General features: G+C 39.2%; 1 protein-coding gene across 1 annotated transcript in view; it reads left to right on the top strand.

Moving 5' to 3' along the window:
* The first annotated feature begins 16,953 nt into the window (after nucleotides 1–16,953).
* LOC121380064 (golgin subfamily A member 6-like protein 22) overlaps nucleotides 16,954–24,240 on the top strand; it is a 76,295-nt gene continuing 69,008 nt past the window's right edge. The window contains exon 1 of the mRNA XM_041508806.1: nucleotides 16,954–17,191. The gene's annotated coding sequence lies outside the window, so the exon portion shown is untranslated. The remainder of the gene's footprint in view (nucleotides 17,192–24,240) is intronic.

A 24,240-nucleotide genomic window follows, 5' to 3' on the forward strand; every position in this document is an offset into this window, starting at 1 on the left:
ACGGCGTCCCCCCCCCCCCCCCCCCCCCACACACACTCTTCCTAGGTTATCCATACAGCTGTTGTGGGCACACTATTTATTATGTATATGAAGGAAGGGTGAGGAAGGAGAAGAATGGTGATGTTTATGAACAGTCCGCCATTCGTCTACCCAAAGGAGCAGGTGGGTGAAACGCATGATGATCTCCAGATATTGAAGTTGTTATATTGAAGGTGTTGTTGTTGTTGAACTTCCGAGGTGACCCATAAAGTTCCAAGAGCATTCGTGAGCTTACTATCTGTGGATGGGCCACCTATACGGATGACCACTTAAGGTCATTGCTATATAAAAATCCAGCAGTACACGAAGATCCAGTAATCGTTTGAAGCGGTTAAGGTTAATGACCACACAGATATTGAGATCTAAGAAACCCGCTGTCGCAACTTCAAAGGCTATTCTTTTTAGATTAGCAGCAAGGGGTCTTTTATGTGCAACATTCCATAGATAGGATAGCACATACCACGGCCTTTGATGTATCAGTCGTGGTGCACTGGCTGAAGCGAGAAATAATTAAGGTTCAAACACGCTATCCTGGATACACATCTCAGATATCTGCGCTGTCTGTCCAGGACAGTGGGTTAGTTGTTAGTTGGTTTGTTAGTGGTTGGTGAGAGAGAAGAGGGTGTAGTGGTCTTACATCTACCCATTGAGACCTTAAGAACTCGCTCTGGGTTGGAGCCGGTACCTGTCTGTGAACCCTGTACCTACCAGCCTGTAGCCCGATGGCTTAACCACTGCGTCATTGAGGCTGGTTGCTAGCTACAATCAGTTTATTCAACTTACATGGCCTCTTAATTAATTACAAACATCGCAGACTTTATATTGAGCTTGAATTTAAACAGAATCGAGAACCAGTTAAATAGTTCTTGAACGTTGGTGCTGTTCATTGTCGCTGAACGCATCCCTATTTTACGTGGATGACAAGAACTGTATATTTTGTTGCTGTCAACTTTATTGTTGATAGTTATATTGGTTTGCACATATTATATAACTTTAAAAAATCGTGTAGGTATATAATTGTGTACTGTTATAATATGCCAAAGGTGTAAACAAATTGGCTAATATCACTTCAAAAAGAAACCAATCAAGCCAAATATTATTTTTATTATAATTGGAGGCATAATATCTTTAACGGAAGTTATAAATTACATATTATTCACGCTTCATTGGTGTATACCTATTATACACAAACGCACAAGCGCGCGCGCACACACACACACACACACACACACACACATTGACATTGACATTAAATTTGGTTTATTATCCAACTAAATATATTTAGTATACATCTTTGGAGTAAAAAAAAAAAATGTAACTGAATTTGATGATATGAAATGTTTACTGTTCCATTGAATCAAAAATTCTTTTACACTAAATTGCGGTTGTATTGTTTTCTGTTTGTTTTGTTTTATTTTGTGTAAATTCCTATAAAGGATTCATACAAACTTATCACTTCAAAATTCACAAACTTTTCACAAACTTTCAAAGACCATACGAACCCTGACTATTTGTGAAAAAAACAAAACAAAAAAAAACAAACAAAAACCCCCAAAAAAACATTTAACACCGAGAAAAAGACATTGTCTTGTTATAAAAATGCAGGTCTAATTGGTAGTAACATGCGACACTGATTATTTGTACTATTATCTATTCCCACTAAGTTAATATACTTTTATGTAGTATCAGGCACGGCGGAGCAGGGGGTGGGGTCTGGGGATGTACTCAATCACCCCCCTCCCCCACACACACACATCAACATTTGATATGCGGTGTACACTTGAGGTTGAAACCGGTACAGGGTAAAACATTTTTTACTAACAAAAATACTCTTTAAATCATAAATACCACGTGACACCTTATTTTGTTGCAGGTAGATTAAAACTATTGTGAGGTGACATACGTTTTATGTCGGTGGGCCCATTGGGCTATTTCTTTCCAGCCAGTGCTCCACAACTGGTGTGGCAAAGGCCGTGGTATGTACTATTCTATATGTAGGATGTTGTCTGTATGAAAGGTCCCTTGCTGCTAATCGAAAAGAATAGCTCATTGTGTTCGTATATGAACCAAGTGGGCTTTTTTCTATTTTGTTTTTGCACCACCAGAAACTCCATATGTATAAACTGTATGTATTAGTTCTGAAAGTGGACCATTTGCTTGTGACGAAGACAGACATTTGAAAAGGGGTGTGTGAACGGTTATTGGGCTAAGCCTTAAATGCCGACAGTAAATCACAAATATACTGATGGAAAGAAATAAGGGAACGCATCAAATTGTAGACCAAATTTAATTCACAACTAGCGTAGTAATTTAAGTTGTAATGTGGGATTAAATGTCTGTAGTGTTGAATGTGCTGCCTATAAGTTCCCAGTCAACTTCTGACAGTATGAATTGATTTTTAATGCAGTCATTATTTCTTGTTGCTATCTGTGTGATCCTTTATTTCTATCAATTAGTATACTATTGGCACATTTTGTATTTTTACATCGTTTTAGATAAAGTGACGGTCTGTTTAACACGACCTATTTAGAACATAACAGAAGTACTGTATAGTATTAGTTACGTATATTTAGTACCTATAGAAAATGATATAATGGGAATGTATATTGTAATGTTGTTGTGACCCCCCCCCCCCCCAAAAAAAAAAATAATAATACTAATAATAATAATAATAATAATAATAAAAATGGGGGGACACACACACACACACACACACACACACATTGATGTCTGGATAGCTCAGAACGCATCGTGGTTAGTCTGCAATTTGCGGGCGATTCGTGACCCCAGGTTCGAGTCCCAGAAAGGATTTAATTACCCCCTGCGCCAGTGCGTTAATATCTATGTATGTAACAGTCATGTAACTAAACGTGCTATGGCGACACTACAGAACTGACGTATGCATTCATAATCATAAAACAAAAAATGCTTAATAGAGCAACTTTACATTGAAAGCTATCCAGCATTCTGGAAAAAACAACGTCATGTACTAGTTGATTTTAATATAAGAATATTCCTTTTGAAAAGACACGGCACCATTCATTCATTTGAATATCGAGTAATGTATGACTGGAATTAAAGTTGTGTATGCAGTTTACAAAGACACGTTATATTAAATTTGAGATTATATAATAGAGAGATTATTACCCTTCTGTGTTTCGGTATCGTCAGTATTATATATTAGGAGTAAAAATAATGTATTATGCCAGTGGCTCACATAATACAACTTTTATTCCTAAAATATGATATCGACGATATGTACAGAGAGAGAGAGACAGAGACAGAGACAGAGACAGATAGAGACAGACAGATAGAGAGACAGACAGACAGACAGACGAAAAAGGGAGATATCACACACATATACCAGTGATCAAAACATATTTTTGTGAAAGAAGAATCGGGATATCATCATGTGGGATGCTAGACAAGTACGATTTATGTCAACATTAATGGGACATCGCTAAATATTCACACGCAAACACATTTACATAACCAGATACACATACAGGCACGCATGAACACACAAACATGCATGCATGCATGCACGCTTGCATCCATCCATCCGAGACCGGACATAGCCCAGTGATAAATAGTTCGCCTGATACGCGGTCTGTCTAGGATCGATCCCCGTCGGTGGTCCCATTGGACTATTTATCGTTCCAGCCGGTGCATCACGAGTTGTATATCAAAGACCGTGGTATGTGCTATCCAGTCTATGGGATAGTGCATACAAAAGATCCCTTGCTACTAATGTGGGGAAAATGTAGCGGGTTTCCTCTCTAACACTCTAGCCGGTGATTAATAAATCAATTAATATGTTCTTGTGGTGTCGTTAAACAAAACAAACTTTAAACCATCCATCGATCCATCCATACGTCCGTACGTAACTATTTACCACCCACCCACCTACCTGCCTACATCCATTCATCCATACATACTGAATGAATGAATGTTTAACGACACCCCAGCACGAAAAATACATCGGCTATTGGGTGTCAAACCATGGTAATGCAAACAAATAAGGTGATGATAAACATCAACACAAAAATTCAAGATTTAAACAAAAACAGTGTAAAGAACTGTGCAAAAATACAAATACAAATATCACAGATAGATACTGACTTTTACTCAAAATTCCAATTTGTGCTGTATTGGCCATTCTCAAAGAGAATGTTACAACCCTGCACCACGGTGAAGTTACAGCACGCGCAGGGGACATGCATATACATAGTAGATACACGCACACATACATGTACATACAAAGTATATAGATATTTACACAGCATATTTCATACTATTTCCTATGATATGCCATTCATGAATCACTGGTTGGAGTAGGAAAACTCAATAGCTTCACCCAAATAATCGCCCCTTCAACGAATTGCAACTGAGCGAAAATCCCACTCGTTTGGGCAGGCACAGCTTCAAAATGTCCACATGCTTTTAAAGTTACAGTATCTGGTTACCATATAATAATATCATGCACAAATATGAAATACAAGTTCAACTGCACTTTTTAAAAATTCGTGTGTGTTCGCTATGAACGGAGAACGTCAAAAGTATACGCTCGATTCGTCGGCTGTGCGGCCATTGCTCAGCAAACCACAATCTAATTAAAATTAGCTCCACTATTACATGTGTATCTAACACCAGCCAGTTGGAGCTCATGTCCACCAATCAAAACCTTACTTGCAGAATCCTGCCAATTTCAGTTAACAGGAGCGTTTGCGGATTTGAAATTGTAGGGTTCGTCTCAAAAAATGAAATGAGAAATCTTGCGCTGTACAAAGAACGTTCGGTTGAGGATACGTACTATTCTTTCGTTAAAACCGGTTTTGATCTTGACAACGTATTTTACGACAATCGTACCTTCCTATTTAAGAATTAATATTTTATAAAGTGTTAGTAGAACTTTCAAAGTTTAGTTTGTGGTAAAATCGACAAATTCCAATAAATATTATTTCGTTTGGAAAGTGTAAAGTTAGTTTGTTTTGTTTAACGACATCAGTGTTAGAGAATATTGAGGGAACATGGCCCCATATAAACTTCGCTCAACGCAGTCTATAACCCCCCCAATCCCGTTGAAATCCCTGCACACGCAAGGGATCATTTATATGTATCATCCCACAGACAGGATATCACATATCATGGCCTTTTATATACCAGTCATGGCGCACTGGCTGGAACAATCCCGCCGATGGGGATCGATCCTAGACCGACCGTGCATTTAAAAAAAAAAAACCCACATTTTTAGATCTAAGTAATGAATAGAAATAGCATATAGTCTTCATAAATGTTACGTATATCGAACATACCGCCCTCTTCCTCTACCCCTAGAGCGTTACGTAATTATTAACACCCCCTTACATGTAACGCGTATGCCAACTGCTGGTGCTGTCAAAATTTCAAGGCAAATCCCTCACCCACCGACCCCTGGAATGGCGTTGTACCATACCTCTATGTATATAAATATGTTTTGGAGGTATGAGACGAGGCCTCAATCAAGACAGTTAAATTTGTTCAAAAATTGCGAAATCTCACGTGATCTCTTGTTGGGGAATTCCACACTTGTGATAAGCCAATGAAAACCGAGATCGGTAGAAGCCCGTCAAAAGTGTCCCACTTTCGAAATACTGGCTTTGTTTTTGTCCTGGATAAGCCAGCGTAGTGAAAGCAATGCGGAGTGCGGCGCCATATATGCACCAAACGTAATTGGATTTTCTGTTCTATGTGCTTAAATAATAAAAATATTCCGGAGACTGCACGATTTGAACGATTTAAGCAAATGTAACAAAGGTATATGGCATCTCTTGGCCCAAGAAGATGTCCCAAGGACATCTTGGGCCGAGCACTGCCCAAGATGTCCAATTTGGGACATTTTGGGCTTCAACATGCCCCTCCATATTCTATGCATATCAACAAAGCTACATATGGGTCATGATATCTGCTACAGATACAGATGTAGTTGCCTTAGCTATTGCAACAGTAGGTGTACTTGAGATATGTAAACAGTGGGTGGCTTTTAGTACAGTGTATACATACCTGCTCACCTCACCCCGATCAAATTGGTAGGGCAAAGGGAATGGGGATTAGTTCTTCTGCAATTTGAGAAAGGAAAAATGTAGTGGCCTGTGATGGATGGATGTTATAGCTTTGTTGATATATTGCATATAGTGTTTTTAACCACAAACGTTAACGTTGTTGCTTATGGGATTTTATATGGTATAGTATAACCTATAACGGTATCCCAGTTGCCTATCTTGACGGAAAGCCTCGAGTTCTAAAGTCTATCGATCGAGATAGTATTTCAATCGATCGAGATATTAAGTTGATGGATCGAGATAGTAAGTTGATCGATCGAGATAGAAAGTTGATCGATCGAGATAGTAAGTCGATCGATCGAGATAGTAAGTCGATCGATCGATCGAGAAAAATCATTTGATGTGATGTCCTTTCTGGGGCGGATCTAGAGGGGGGGAGGGGGTCCAAGGTGTCCGGACCCCCCCCCCCCCTCAAATTTGAGAAGTGCCCCTTTTATTTAGGATTTTTTACAAATTTATTTATTCTGTCAATGTACAGAACACTGTAGAATACGTCTGCCAGTGTCCCTGTTGTAGCACTATTATATTATGGTCCATGTGAACCGTGTGTAATTTTTCAATAGTGCCTTTTCATAATGTTATGGTGCCCTTTTTTGTCTTGGACCCCCCCCCCCCCCCCTCCACCCCACCCCATCAGAAAAGCTGGATCCGCCCCAGCCTTTCCCAGCCACGGTAATTTCAGATATTTGGCAGGCGGTTACTACATTGTATATAATCTTCACGTGTTCGGTTTTCTCGCATATTTCAACCAGATATTTTTGTATGTAGACCATATTTACTTCAGCAACCTTGAAGGTTGAGTTAACACAAGGTTTTCCGGCCGCGAAGTAACAACATACTACTAATACGATATATAACAGTAAATCTTTCCATACACGCTCTCTCTTTAACCCTTTGCTCACTAATGCGCGTGCGTGTCTGTCTGTCTAGTCTGTCAGTTATACCCGTATAATTATTAAATTCATTTTGAACCAATGGGAGTGGGACAAAATTCAAAATCCTAGTAGTAACAATTGATAAGAAATAAATATGGTCATAAACTCTAATATATAAGTCTTTATTTTTCAGTGAAGCCTAGTGCTTTTTTAAAAACAAACATACATGACACTATAAGGGGTTTCCCTTCAAATTAGCTAGCTAGATTAGTACACCCCCCCCCCCCCCCCCCCCTCCTTGTATTACATCAAAATACGAGGGCAGTGAGGGGATGGGTGGCCTTGTAAGCCTTTGGATTTAGTTTAGGGACTTAGGGCAATAAGAGCAACCTTCACACTAACTAGGGACAGCAAACATAGAGCATTCGCACAAAAACATCACTTTTTACATAGGATGCATTGACTAATGATAACAATGCACCCGCCTACAAATAATGGCCCAACACTTTTTTTAGTACATATAAGGAGTCGGGCAAAAGAAAACCGACTCCAAGTACACAATTGCTTGCACCAGGAGGGGGTCGGACAAAAGAAAACCACCCACCCCCAACTAAAACCTACTGGCTGCTGGTTTACAAAATGGATAACATCGGATGGTGTGACGGTACATGCTCTTAATTTATTTTCGCCTGTGGCGATATTAATTATTTTAGAGGGCCGTGTGCAGTTCCAAATGCACTTAGCCTAGGTGTGGAGGCCAGGTGGCCAGTAGTTACGTAATACCTCTGCGAGTGCGGTTTCGACGACCGTGATTTTGGCGACTGGCGACAGAATGTCTGGTCATCTAAGAAAATATACCGACTCTGGGAGAGGTGGAAATATCAGATGATAGCTGAGGTACCGCCTTGTACCCCCAGGCGATATTCGGATTTTTTAAATAAATAGCTAGGGTTTTAGAGATATCGGGGAGAAACATATTGGAAGGCGTCCAGGGGGAACGTTAGTCCGTCCGGACTGGTAATTATATATTTTCTGCTCTGTGTATAACCTTGATGTGATTGATGTGACTTTAAATATTTTAATACTGTATTGTACCAATATTATTTAGACGGTGCTGCCGGTCATCTGACGCAGTAATCTGTAGGCTCACTGTCCTAAATAATTATAAAAAGCTTAACCAGTCATCCTAGAGGATCTAGGTAAACTGTAGGTTATTGTCTTTATTGTGATAGGTACCAGTATTAATTCTATGTTACAAGGTTACTGAATGAGTAGTTAAGGGTTAATTAAAAATTAACCAGTTAGGAATAGAGTGGTAATTCCTTTATTAATTAAGTTCCCCTGGAAGCGTTTCTCCATTATCACACGTGTGTGTGTTAGCGTTTCTCAATTATCACATTACTGAATGAGTAGTAAGGGTTAACTAAAAATTAACCAGTTAGGAATAGAGTTGTAATTCCTTTATTAATTAAGTTCTCCTGGAAGCGTTTCTCAATTATCACACGTGTGGGTATTGTGTCACGGTGAAGTGATTAGCATATTGTGTAAACTAGACACATAGAGATTAACTAATTAAGTGATCAGTTATGGGTTGTTATTATTTGTTGTTGTTAATTAACTACTGCGGCAGTACATTTGTCAGCGTAGGTTAATACAGATTCCAAAGTGTATTGTGTTTTTGTTGTGTTTTCTAGTGAACTAAACGTGCTATAATAATATATACTTTATATAAGATCGTATCTCTGATCATACCTAGACGAGCCAGCGGGTATAACTGCCTGTTACAGAGAGATCTAATAGATATACAGTTAGGAGAGATATTTGGGACAATCGTGTTTCATTCAGTTACGGGTATTATAGGATCCCCGTGACAGATGGGATAGATGGAAGAGGAAAGCAACACCAGATGGGAAAGATGGAAGAGGAGGACAAACTGACGAAGGAAGGAGGACAACATCAGGAACTACCGACCTGCTCCCTATGCATGCACAATTGCTAGCGAGTCTCCCCTGGGTTGTCATGCCATGAGCTGAACAAGGACAACCTAGGGAGACATTTTAACGCCATCTAGGTCCCCTTAACGATCGAGCTACTCTCGGCTTACTAATTCCAAAAGGTAGCTCCCTTCTTTACTATTTCGGCGGACCGTTTAAAAATGCGCCTAATTTTCTTCTCATAAATGCGCACCATTTCTCTTTGGACTCATCCTTCGGGACTCAAAATTCCATTCTCGGAACCGAACATACGCCATTGTTTGTCACATGACGCGGTAAAGCTTTTCCTTAGTTACCTATGGTTTGATAGTGAAATGAGGCAATTTTCGTCGATCGTTTACAGCAGTTAACGGCCAAGATGCCTACAAAATGTTTTGCAGTTGGCTGCATAGATCATAATATGATGTTAAAAAAATTATTGTTTTATAAATTTCGAAAAGATGAGACCAGACGCCGCTTGTGGGTAGATGCACTAAAATGTGACAAACCTGATGCCAGTGATGGAACGTCATGGCTTCCCACACAGAATGTGACTGTTGAGTTTAATGTTGTTGCTTGTCGACACTAACCGACGTTAATAGCAACCAAAATGGTTAAAGCATGTGCAATGATAAAATTTCCACATTATACTATAAATAAAATACACAATTCCATAGACATTTATGAAAAAAACCCGGAACGGATGCATCCAGTTCTTGAATAAAGAGTATACTCGTTTTATCATAAAATTTGTGTCTTCATTTTTCATTCAATCTAATTTTATAGTAACTTGTATTTATTTTGCCATACTTCGGCTACTACATCTTATGTATTTATTTATTTATAAATTTTAAAATAAAAGTATATACCATTAAATTACACACACACACACACACACAGATATATATATATATATACTGTGCCAAATAAGTTTAGCAATTACGTACAAGATATGAAATACAGACAACCTGATTGGGATGTTGAATTTATTTGTACACATTATTTCATTAGATACAGCATTTCTGAATGTAGCCAGCAGTAACACGTTGTCACGGTGTCAACGTCGTCACTTTAATGTCAACTGATGAAACGGAGGGGTACCTCTGCCAAAATGTTGAGAGAGGCTCAGTAATGTGTGTGTGTGCACCAGCGGCATTGATGACAGCAGTACATCGTCGTCTCATGCTTCTAATAAGACCATTAATCTCAGGAACAGTAATTGCGTCTCATTCCCGGTTCAGAGCAATTTGTAGGTCATGGACATTAAGGATATGAGGATGGTTTTCGCGTACCCTACGGCCAAGTAGGTCCCATGCATGCTCAATTGGGGACAAGTCAGGGGACTTTGGTGGCCAGTTCAACACTTGGATGTGGTTCCGCTCAAGAAGATTAGTGGTTAGCCTAGCGGTATGTGGTCTAGCGTTGTCATGTTGAAACAGAAAGCCAGGATGCTGCTGCAGGAATGGAATGACCACTGGTGTAATGATCTCGTCGCAGTAACGTTGAGCAGTCATGTTTCCGTGAATGAAAACGAGATCTGTTTTACCTCCACCATGAATGCCGGCCCAGACCATGACGCTGCCACCGCCATATCGGCCATGTGAATGACGTTGTCTGCATCATATCGTTCTCCCCGTCGCCTCCATACACGACGCCTACCATCCGCAAACTGAACACAAAACCTGGATTCGTCTGTGAATAATGTCTGATCCCATTGTCTGCGTCGCCAGTGTTGGTGTATTCTGGCCCATCTCAGACGTTCCTGAATGTGACGCGCTGTCATGGGAACAGCAACAACAGGGCGACGTGCTTGTAATCCAGCAGCATGGAGACGGTTACGGACAGTTTGAGCATGAATTCTAGTGCCTGTGTTTTGCTGCAAAGTACGGGCTAAACGAGAAGCACTTTCGAACCTGTGACGTCGAGATGACGTCACTAAATACCTATCTACCCTTGGAGTAGTTAATCGTGGTCTACCAGAACGTGGTCGATCTCGCATTTGCCCAGTTTGGTGTACGCGTTGTCGGAGTCGTGATATGGTACTGTCATGAACACGAAAGTACTGAGCGACGTCGTGTACGCGTTGGCCGGCGTTAAGCCGTCCCATTGCTTCATGAAGTTGATTTTCCGTTAAGCCTGGACGGCGACCCATTATAACAGGATAAATTCTTCCTTTTGTTTTTGGATAATGTTGGTTCAGTGCATCAAAATGTGATTTCAATACATCCGTATTGCACGCGCTTCTGCGACAGCACGAGCGCACCGCGTTTGCACGTGCAGTACACATAGCGGCGTGCGATATGACAAATGGTGTTCTTTTCAATACCCAAAGCGACAAGGCATATGCAACTAACATATTACCAAGTTTTATCACTTTATTTTAATTTATTTGGAAGCAACAGTCATTTACAAAAACTTGCTAAACGTTTTTGGTTAAGTATATATATATATATATATATATATATATATATATATATATATATATATATACTAAAACGCAAAAGAAACGCAGGTCCTGAAAATGCGAAAGAATTGCACTTTGTAAAGCAGTATCTTTGGTGGAATTGAACCTCAACTGTGTTAAAGGACATGGCACACACCCACACCGCAGTCCCACCTGCGTGTCAATTTCATTACCTGTGTGACGTCACGAATTCTCAAAACACGTTGTTTGCACGTGCTGGATCATCCGTATCATGAATCCAGTGCAAACACACTCATTGAAATGCTTATAAAGCCTACACACCTGGATTTAATCGCATAAATTCAATTTGAGTAGTGACAGACAACAGAATCACATTTTTAAAAATGCCGCGACTGACGCAACTCCAGCGAGGGATGGCCATCGGGATGTTGCAAGCCGGACAGACCCGTACTGCTGTAGCCAGACAATTGGGATGTCATGTTTCGACAATCGCACGCCTTTCTCAACGTCACCAAATCACTGGATCTGTGAACGATCGACCACGCACCGGCCGCCCGAGGGTGACAACCGCAGCCCTAGACCGGTACATCCGGGTGACCCACCTTAGGAATCGGATGCTGCCAGCAGCTAACACCGCTCACCAGGTGCGTGGTCCACGTGGTCCAGTGTCCGCCGATACAGTCCGACGCCGTCTGAGGGCAGCAGGACTCCGTAACCGCCGTCCTTATGTGGGACCAATATTGACCCCTCGGCACCGCCAACAACGTCAACAGTGGGCGCAACAACATCAAAGATGGCGACGTGGCCAGTGGCAACAAGTTCTGTTTACTGATGAGAGCCGTTACAATCTTTCCAACGCTGATGGCCGAATCCGAGTATGGCGACGTCGACATGAACGTACTTACTCCGACTGCTGCGTTCTGCAGGCCGACCGATGGGGCGGGGGTAGTGTGATGGTGTGGGGTGGGTTCTCATTCAACCACAGAACACAACTTCATGTGTTCAGACAACGCGTTAATGCCGCCGTGTACCAAAATGACGTCATCAACAATCACGTCGTTCCCTTCTTTGCCGCTCACCCACGTGTGCGCTTGCTGCAGCAAGACAATGCCAGGCCGCACACTGCCAGGGCAACACAGGCGTTGCTGGCTCAGCACAACATCCCAACGTTGCCGTGGCCAGCCTTATCTCGGACATGGCGCCTATCGAACACGTCTGGGATGAAATCGGACGTCGCCTTCAGGCTCGCGGACAACCTCAGAATATGCAGGCGCTGGAGGCAGCATTGGTCCATGAATGGAACTCACTCCCTCAGGCATTCTTTCAACGGCTTGTCAACTCAATGAGGAGACGTTGCACTGCCTGTTTGAATGCCCAGGGTGGTCACACGCGATACTGACTTTGACAATGCTACAGGTCGTCTCTTTCACATTTTTAACATGGACCCCCACCCTACTTTATGACATGAAACAATAGCCAAAAAGGAATTCAATCAAAAATTTCCAACACCAATGTGTGCCGAATTGGTGTAGCTCCAAAATAAATGTTGAAATCTTCATTTCGTTTTGTTTTTTTAATATTTTATATCCAATTTAATGAGAACCTGCGTTTCTTTTGCGTTTTAGTATATATATATATATATATATATATATATATATATATATATATATATATATATATATATATATATATATATATATATATATATATATATATATATATATATAATAAAATAATAATAATAATAATAATAATAATTATAATATTAGTTCTTGCTTAAACTTAAAATATAGGTTGTTTTCTTCTACACACACACAACCTTGTAACACATTTGGATAAAGTTACAATTGAGTGAAACAGGAGTCTGTGACTTTGAAATGGTGAAATACCCTCTAAAATAATTGAAAACTCAACTCCATAACTTTCTTCTCAGACGCACGTGCGGTTTGAAAAATATGATAAATGCATTTTGTGATATTAAAAACACCAGGATGACCAAAACCACTTCAAATGTACGGAAATGAATAATCTAAACAATAAAATCAAAGTAAAGTATGCTTTCAGTTATCAAAACGGCTCTAATATTAAAAAATATCCCTTAGTGTTTAAAAACTAGGGTATGTCCCTTTAAAACAATTAAAAAAAAAATTCCTTTTGCATGGATCAGGTAAAAGGAAATTATTTCTTTAAAATTGTGTTATATATATATATATATATATATATATATATATATATGTGTGTGTGTGTGTGTGTGTGTGTGTGTGTGTGTGTGTGTGTACAATCTGCTTCAGTAATTACCTGCAATAAAATGGTCATCTGCCGTATCTGATATTTCTTTTCTTTTCTGAAAACACTGACATGGAGAATAATTAGCATTTAACCATCTCATTAATACATTTTCCTTCAATATGCTACATAAGTGCATCTATACAAGAGGTAACTTAACCCAGGTTATAAGTAACTTCTGTTAAATATGTGTAGTCAAGCAGAAGGCATATTGACATAGATCAGTTTACTAACAGTCATGATATTTGCCTCCATCTCCTTTCTCCAGTTGTATATTATCAAAAATTAGTTTTGTGTGTATTACTTAAATTTTAATTGCAATAACAATTCCAGTATAGCACAAGACTGAACAAGAAAATATCTGCAATATCCACTTTGACTAGATATAAAACAACACAAATATATATATATATATATATATATATATATATATATATATATATATATATATATATATATATATATATATATATATATATATATATATATATATATACATATGGAAATTAATTAAGCAACACCCGTATTTGCTCAGACTGAGCAACTTTAATGAACTAGTGCATGAAAGGTGTCAAAGATTTCCTTACCATATGAAATTTTCAGTGAACAGAAAGGGATGAGGAGAAACATAGCCAATAATACCATGACATAATGTGGTTTATTTGAAGATGGTACGGATTTGAAAAATGACTTCATTTCATTCAAAAACATTACGAATTTCACTTTTGTTGCACAAACTTAACTGTCAGTACCATGCACACATCTGGTTCATGGAATTGAAGAATAATGTCTGGCAAGTCCAAATATTGACTTTCCATCAGTATCTCGTGTAACCTCCCTGCACACGAACATCTGCTTCAAGACGCCTCCTCATTCCTTGGATCAATCTCTGGATTTGATTTTGAGGAATCCTGTTCCAATCCTCATGCAAAGCAGCAGTCAATTCATTGAGAGTCTGGACAGGTGGGCCTCTCTGTCGAACACGGCGGCCTAAAATGTCCCACTGATGCTCAATGGGATTGAGATCTGGACTCATGTCTGGCCATGGAATGGTCTCAACAGCATTCTATTGCAAGAACTGGGTGACAGCACGTGCTCTGTGAGGCCTGGCATTGTCATCCATGAAGATGGGTCTTGTGGCTAGTGGATGATTATCCAAATGGGGGATAACAGCTCTCTTAAGGATCTCCTGTTGATACCGAGGCTCATTAAGGTTACCACGAATGGTGATGAGGTCCATTTTGCAACCCAAGGAAATGCATCCCCATACCATGACTGACCCTCCACCAAAGGGAAACCATGGCTGTGCTCCTTTGTCTCCAGACACAAGTACGACCATCCACCATATGCAATAAGAAATGACTCTCATCTGAAAAGTGACCCTCCGCCATGAAGCAATGTTCCAGCGAACACGTTGATTACACCAGGCAAGTCGTGCTGCTTTGTGAGCCGGAGACAGTGTTATACGCTTGACGGGTCTTCTGGCCTTGTATCCTGCTGTTTTCAGCTGATTCCTGACGGTCCTGTAGGAAATGGCTCTCTCTGGTAACCACTGTTGTTTTAAAGATGTGCTTGAGTCCCATGAACGGCGCCTAACAAGTCTCAACAATGTTCTAACCTCTCTTATTGTTATCTTACGGGGTCTGCCAGGTCTTGGACGATCTTTAACGTCATTGGTAGCCCTGTGTTTGTTCAACAGTCTTGAAATGATGGAAATATTGCGCCCAAGTTGACATCCAATTTGTCTGAGGGACATTCTTGCATTTGTCATGCAAATAATTTTCCACCTTGTAGCCTCTGAACATTTACGACGTGCCACGACAATTATGGTACTGGATATTCAATGCAACTTGACAGCAGAGAGTGTGACATGTAATCATTACAAACTTGATTTCAATACTGTTGAGGGTATGACATTTCACGTGCATTGTTCGTCGTTGCACGTGCATTGAATATCTCCACGAAAGTCATGCTATTCAGCAAGATGCCACATGTCAATAAATCATTCAGGAAAATGCTCTGTTTTCTTAATTCACAGAATTATAGATCTATGAATTGGGCGTTGCTTAATTTATTTCCATATGTATTATCAATAAATATACCATGTTAAACCCTATTATTAAAACATTTGTATGTTTGTTTGATGAGGCAACACTTTATTTTAGTAGGTTGTACACCATGACATGAAAATAACTGAGGGGAGTTATTAATTGCTCCCCTAACTTAGATTATGGGGGGGGGGGGGGGGGGGCAATTTAAAAGATTATTAATATTCACATGCCAAAGGGAGCTATATATTATTTTCCTTGAACTAATCTCAGGGCAGTGATGGGTAGCTAGAGAGAGATATAACTCCCCTTAGATGACACGGTCTGAAGTTGGCTATATTTTATTATTGCTATTTTCTTTTCACCTGCATTCAACCGGTAAGAAAGGCCAACATCATGAGATAATTTCACAATCTGTAAAAACAAAATCATTTCATTATTTCAAGAAACTGGGGCTTTTTTTTAAAGAATAAAAGACTGTATTCAGTGGAACATTTTCACTGTTGCCATTACATCTATATAATAAAATGACAATAATAATACTGTAATTTAAAGTTGTAAAGTAACAACTTTGCAATTGTTTAATTATATCATAAAAATAATTATCTTGAATCATACATACATATTTTATTATTATACATACAAATTATATATTTTGTATATACGTTGTAGCCCACATCATAATTATTATAATATTAATAATTATCTTATAATTTCAAAGTTGTTAAAATGCATAATTAATATTACCTGAAAATTGCATCAACAACATATTCTGCCTAACCTGCCTCTAGTCAGATCCCCTAGACATACTAGCTATATGAAACACATATGATAGGAAATAAATATAGATTGTACTAATTCTGATTCCCGTGATGTTATATGACAACCCAAGCTGCTATAATACTCATAAGACATGCTGCAACTATGTGTTAGCTACAGAAAATAAATGACAATATGCAAGGCAGGCAAAAAGTTAATATGATAATTTTATTCTATGTAAAACAGTAATCACTAAAGCTTTGCTTTACCCCCAAAGACCCGGATGATCGGTAACTAGGCCGTTTGACGTCACGCCGGTTCCGAGAATAGCACCAAACCACCCCTCCGCCTGTTACTGATCACGGTCGGACTGCAGGTGCTCCCTTGCACCTGACAGTGCAGCCCCCCCCCCCCCCCCCCCCCCCACACACACACACACACCTTTTAATGTCCTGGACGGAGGAACCGGTTGAGGCCGACACCTGCGCCCATGACAGGCGTGCGCTACAACAGCTTGCTCTGAATGTGCACGTTAAACTCTGACCTGACCTAACACTGAGTATACGCCCAGACGTGTTCTTTGCACCAGGTAGTAGATCCTAGTTTCGATTTTGATTCCAGGAAAACTGTTAGTTTTCGTAACGCTGCACGTTGTTTGTTGTCAGGATGGCACATCCTTCAGCTGGTATGTACTTTAGCATTAACCTTTATAGTGTGTGTGGGTTTAACAATATATTAAAATTATGTAGTAAGTATGTTAATCATTAAACTAATAGATCATTATTTGTATTATAAATGCTTCCGATCGTTTTCTTGTGCCCTGTCTTTCTACTCATTTGCACTGTCTGGTTGCTTTCCAACATGGAGGGTAACAACCACTTTACACAGATTCGTCACGATATAATTATGGAAGGAAGTAGATATTGGTGGAAGAGGGGGCTGACTGAGATCGAGGTTACAAAAGGCCAGAATTTCTAAGAAAAATTTGGTGATTTTCCACCAATATTTTTTATACCGATTTTTTTTTGAGGGGGTTGAGCCCCCCCCCCCCCCCCCCATTCCGCCGTGCATGATATACATGTAGATTATAGCTCGAGTCAACTCCATCCCTTCTCTTATTGATATATACATATTAATATCAGTAAGGGAAGGGCTGGAGGTGACTCGAGCTAGTAGTTTAGTTCAGGACCCACATACATTTCCCTTAGGCCGAAATTTTTTTTTTACTTGTTTCCTATTACATGCTGGAAAAATATAGGGTAGGTAGGTAGGAAAAACATTTTATTTTGGAAAATAATTTTATTTATGGATATTAAATAAAGGTGTTGACTACCGATATCCAAAATAACCTCTGCATGTATAGAAATGCATTATGCAAAACATTCATCACAGTGTTTTCCCTAGAAATGAAGTAAGGAATGGTAAAGTGACGTTTTGGGGGCATATTTTATGTGCAGTTTTAATTATAAGGGCTTTTTTTTCCATTATACAATTTTCAAAAGGACAAAAACCTTATGGCCATTTTATTTTCTATATCTATTTCATAACTTAATTTAAAAAAGGAAATATGTAGTACTATCCACATAGGTGTTTTTAAAGGCTTCTTTTTACATGGGCAACTTATAAATTTATAAAAGGCAAGGCATTTTGATTTTCAGGGCAACATGGTGCTAACCTATCTGTGGGAGAGTACATACAAAAGACCCCATGCTTTTTAATAATAGGCAGAAGGTTTACTCTCATACTAACACTTAACTTCTGTAGTGGTCCAGGACAGACTTGGTTGCACCTTAATTGGATAGAAACCAGTAAATTAAGATATAACTATTTCTTTTAATGAAAACTGAAAAGAAGGGTTCTACATTTATCTGTCCAACAATAACATTTAAAAAAAATGTTATGAATAAAATCTTTCCTAGTGTATCTAAGAAATGGTAGACTTACCAATTTTATCATTTGCAATATTAGTTTTATTCTGTATGCATCCAGTATTAAAGTACACACTTGTTTTGAAGCAATCCATTGGTCCAATGAATAGAAATGCAGTACAAATGCTCAGGATGCTTAAACGAATGTTGAAAAGTAAAGTTTGTTTTATTTAACGACGCCACTAGAGTACATTGATTTTTATCTTTAATATCATCGGCTATTGGACGTCAAACACATGGTCATTCTGACACTTTTTAGCGGAAACCCGCGAAGTTCCCAGTGACAACTTACAAAAAATAACGAAACGCATCGAGATCTTACTGACATATTTAATCATTTGATTTGGCAGTAAACTCCATCAGTATAGGTAAACATTCCCTCCCCTAGTTTATCAGAATGTCACTAAACTTCTACAAGGCCAGTTTGTCGCTGGAGTAAAATTAAATACAGTTATTATTATTATTATTATTATTATTATTAACCGGAACACCTCGCTATGCTAGATGTAGAGTAAATCGGAAAAGATCGCATATATTTGTGAAAACAATTTTCCAACTCTTCGCCCGATATCTCACGAAAGTTACCGAACTTCAATTTGAATGGAAGTAACTCCATCATTCAATTGTTAGATGATGATGATAACTAATTTAACGTACCCATATACCACTAGGGTTTCGAACATGCCCATCCCGCGTCCGACCTCCGAGAAGATGGAGGGGGTGGGGGGGGGGGGTGTGAAAATGGGCAGAATTTTGAAAATAGCAATTAGTAAAAAAGTTAATAGAATACATAAAAAAAGGAAAAAGGTTACAAGCCAAAAATAAAAAGAATTGACTGCTCGGCTGAATATTTATATAATTTGGAGCATTTTAAAAGGACAGTCCAAAATTAAATAAGAGAAAGAAGAGAGGATCAGACTATTTAATAATTTTTTTTGTTTTTAAAGTAATTTCGACATAAAATTTTGAACGCAGATCTAAAAGTTTAAAGTCCGATCGATATGTCCACGTGAGTGGCCTCGTTAAGGCCATTTGGGTGCACAGCTTAAAGGGACGAGATGGGTTGCATCCCGTCAAGAAAACCCCTAGATTGACAGTCGATAGATGTTGAAGGTGTAGTGCTGTGCTGAAATACAGATCTTGAGAAGCCGGATCCGTCTGAACGAGAGAGAGTATCAGACTAGGGTATAGTCCAGTTGTCATGGTTTGGTATAGTGGTGTGGACGGGCCCGACTCCGGAGGATACGAGATGGTATCACTATAAAGCAAGGTAAAGTCTAGAAAAAGAGTAGTAGGGTCCGACCCCGCTTCCTATTTCTTCTTAGAGTGGGGCGGTCAATCTTCCAGTGCTGCTAGGACAGGCTCGGACATGTAGAAACTAAACGCGAACAACCGTGGCGTTCTGCAGAATGGCCGTCATACGAGTCATGAAAAAACCCAATTGTTCGAAGAAAACATTTCGTGGCTAACGGGTCGCCAATAAAACTAAATTTGTGACGGTAAAACCACCGATATACGTCCGCAAATCGGAAAACACAGTAGGGTTATCCCCTAAATGACACCAAATTAGTGCTTGTGATAGTTTTGGAATGTTTTCGTGGAAATCGTTGTTATATTAAAAAAAACATTTTTGGATATACAAAAAAAGTTTTAGGGTCGGCAGGTTCAAATTAGGGTTGGTCGAGTAACCGGAAACAAACAATATTTTATGATACGCCTTATTGGTATATATACATGTTAATATCAATAAGGGAAGGGCTGGAGGTGACTCGAGCTAGTAGATTAGTGCAGGACGCACATTTCCCTTATTGGTATATATACATGTTAATATCAATAAGGGAAGGGCTGGAGGTGACTCCAGCTAGTAGATTAGTGCAGGACGCACATTTCCCTTATTGGTATATATACATGTTAATATCAATAAGGGAAGGGCTGGAGGTGACTCGAGCTAGTAGATTAGTTCAGGACGTACATTAAGTTAATACTTTTCTAAGAAAGAACCACTAGCCCGAGTACTTTGACTGTAAGAGAGCTAGATGGACATTTGGACGGTTATGACGCTTTATCTTGTAACAGACATTTGGACGGTTATGACGCTCTAGCTTGTAACAGACATTTGGACGGTTATGACACTCTATCTTGTAACAGACATTTGGACGGTTATGACACTCTTGTAACAAGAGCGTCATAACCACTTGTAACAAGAGCGTCATAACTGGCCAAATGTCCGTCTAGTTCTCATACGGTCAGAGTACTCGGCCTACGGACTAACATATAGATCTGTGTCAAGTGACTGTGTGATGCATGCGGAAACTGGTGATCGGAATAGTTCTAAAAAAAAAAAAAAATTATTACACTGGCTTTTAAATTTTAACTTTAAGGAGAAGATCCAGAATTTTATAAGGGGGTCCAGAATTGCAAAAATGACAATTGAGGGGCTATTCAACAATTCCCTAAAGCAAAATATGCCTCACCCCACCCCAAAAACCCCAACAACAACACAACAAACAAAACGAAACAAAAACAAAACAAACAAAAAAACCACTTAGTAGGCCAATATGTTTTAGGTTAGGAACTTGGGATTAGTTAATATGCCTTAAGTGCTATATTGAGTTAATTAAATGTTAATTCAATACCCCCAAAGGATGCAGATTGGGGGTGGGGGTGGGAGGACAGATACAGTATTCATCCCACATTTTTTATAACCCCCAGGCCTGCAGCTACTAATGTTGGTGTGTGAATAGATTGGGTTTAGGCAGATCAAACTTCCATGCTCAAAGCATTTTTGTTTTTGTTCTTTAAGTAAAAGAAGAAAAAACTGCTTTGAGCATGGGAGTTTTGACCTCCCAAGTCCCCATCTGTTCACGCACCAGCATTATAAGTGTGTATCTCAGCCAGTGCACCATAACTGGTATATCAAAGACCGTGGTATGTGCTATCCTATCAGTGGGATGGTGCATATAAAAGATCCTTTGCTGCATTAGAAAAAAATGTAGTGGGTTTCCTCTGATGACTACGAGTCAGAATTACCAAATGTTTGGCATCCAATAGCCGATGATTAAGTAATCGATGTGCTCCAGTGGTGTCGTTAAACACAACTAACTTCTTCTTCTTCAGTGAAAGTAATGAGGTGAATACACAGTACATATTTATGGCTTGTTTGATTGCTCAAATCTTACTATTTATTATCATTGACATGCAAGGTGACTCTGAAATTATTTTACAAGTCAACTTTTGTTGGTGTCCCTTATTACTGACTCAACTCCGTTACACATTAAATAAACGAAACCCGGGCAAATCTAGGAAATTTTATTCTATTTGAAGTGATACCGTAGGAATTTCATTTCAACTTATTTTCGTGCTTACTGGTATATCCAATTTAGGTTCAAGTACACTGTCCTGGGCACACACACCTCAGCTATCTGGGCTGTCTGTCAGTGAAAGAGAAGAGGGTGTAGTGGCCTTACACCTACCCATTGAGCCCTTAAGAACTTGCTCTGGGTTGGAGCCGGTCCAGGGCTGCAAACCCTGTACCTACCAGCCTGTAGTCTGATGGCTTAACCACTGCGCCACCGAGGCCAGTGATATCGTAGGAAAACTTTTGATGAGAAAGTTTTCATAACAGAAAAAAGGGCCACAGCTTGCAGTTTGGAACAAAAAAAATTAAAAAAATTAATAGGCAACAGGGTTGCAGAAAGTACTCACCCGCTCGCCAAATGCGAGTAAAAAATTCTGATGGATGAGATAAAAAATACAACTACTAGTCTGATGGTCTACCTATCTTTTTGATTTTATTTGCCATGTGATGTTGATCACTTACCAGGTGTTGTTAATAATGTTTTGTCAATATATCTATATAGAGGATTCGTCACGAGTATTTTTTAATATGGAAAATATCAACCAATTAACTAGACTAGGGTGATATTTTACATATTAAAAAATACGAGTGGCGAATTCTATTTATCCTATAACATTTCTAAAATAACATTTTAATTAATGTTTCAGTAAATCACAGTACTAAAGTCGCTGCCATCGATAATATGACGTCATCACGATTAGCACAGATTAGTTTGATGTCACGCATTTTAAACAAATCTTTGAAAACGTTACGCCCAGGTACACTGGTCTTGTTGGCTTGTAAGCAAATGACCCATCCACAGCAACACATTACCTAGAGACCTTGAAAGTTTGCATACCATTATTAACTGGGTTAATAAAGTAAATTATCACATGGGTTTATAACATGGATATCATGGGTAAGTTATAGGATAAATACATGCATATAATTTGAAGTGAAGACACTGTATATTATATATTGACCGGCCTCGGTGGCATCGTGGTTATAAGCTATCGGTCTACAGGCTGGTAGGTACTGGGTTCGAATCCCAGTCGAGGCAGGGGATTTTTAATCCAAACCATGAGTGAGTGCTCCGCAAGGCTCAATGGGTAGGTGTAAACCACTTGCACCGACCAGTGATCCATAACTGGTTCAACAAAGGTCATGGTTTGTGCTATCCTGCTGTGGGAAGCTGTGACGGAACATGCTCTTAATTTTGTTTTCGCCTGTGGCGATATTAATTGTGTTAGAGGGCCGTGTGCAGTTTCATTGCACTTAGCCCAGGTGGGCAACTTGTTACGTAATACTTCTGCGCGACGGTCCTCGAGTTATACTTTCTAATACACACCCAGCCAGGTGCGGAGGCCATGTGGCGAGTAGTTACGTAATACCTCCGCGAGTGCGGTTTTTACAACCGTGATTTGGCGACGATGGCGATAGCCATTCTGACGATCAGAGAAAAATATACCGACTCTGGGAGAGGTGGAATATCAGATAATAGGTGAGGTACCGTGTTGTACCCCCAGGCGATATTCGCTGTCTCTGAGAGTTTTGAATAAATAGCTAGGGTTTAGAGATATCTGGGAGAACCATAGGAAGGTATCCCGGGGGAACGTTGTCCGTCCGGACTTTGGTAAATATATTATTTCTGCTCTGTTGTATAACCTTGATGTGATTGATGTGACTTTAAATATTTTAATACTGTATTATACCAATATTCTTTAGACAGTGTCTTCAGTCATCTGACAAAGTAAATCGTAGACTTTTTGTTCTAACATTATACGAGTATTTGGTAATATAAAGCTTAGCCAGTCATCCTAGAAGACCTAGGTAAACTGTAGGTTATTGTCTTTATTGTGATAGGTACCAGTATTAATTCTGTATTACAAGGTTATTGAATGAGTAGTTAGGGTTAATTAAAAATTAACCAGTTAGGAATAGTGTTGTAATTCCTTTATTAATTAAGTTCCCCTGGAAGCGTTTCTCCATTATCGCACGTGTGTGTGTTAGCGTTTCTCAATTATCACACGTGTGGGTGTTGTGTCACGGTGAAGTGATTAGCATATTGTGTAAACTAGACACCTAGAGATTAACTAATTAAGTGATCAGTTCTGGGTTGTTATTATTGTTGTTATTAATTAACTACTGTGGCAGTACATTTGTCAGCGTAGGTTAATACAGATTCCAAAGTGTATTGTGTTTTGTTGTGTTTTCTAGTGAACTAAACGTGCTATAATAATATATACTTTATATAAGATCTTATCTCTGATCATACCTAGACGAGCCATACTAGGGTTTAACCGCCCGTTACAGAGAGATCTAATAGATATACAGTTAGGAGAGATATTTTTGATAACCGTGTTTTATTCAGTTACGGGTATTATAGAATCCCCGTGACAGAAGCGCAAATAAAAGATCCCTTGCTGCCTGTCGTAAAAGTGTAGCCTATGTGGCAACAGTGGGTTTCCT

The sequence above is a fragment of the Gigantopelta aegis genome, chromosome 8 (assembly GCF_016097555.1).
Source record: "Gigantopelta aegis isolate Gae_Host chromosome 8, Gae_host_genome, whole genome shotgun sequence".
Lineage (NCBI taxonomy): Eukaryota > Metazoa > Mollusca > Gastropoda > Neomphalida > Peltospiridae > Gigantopelta > Gigantopelta aegis.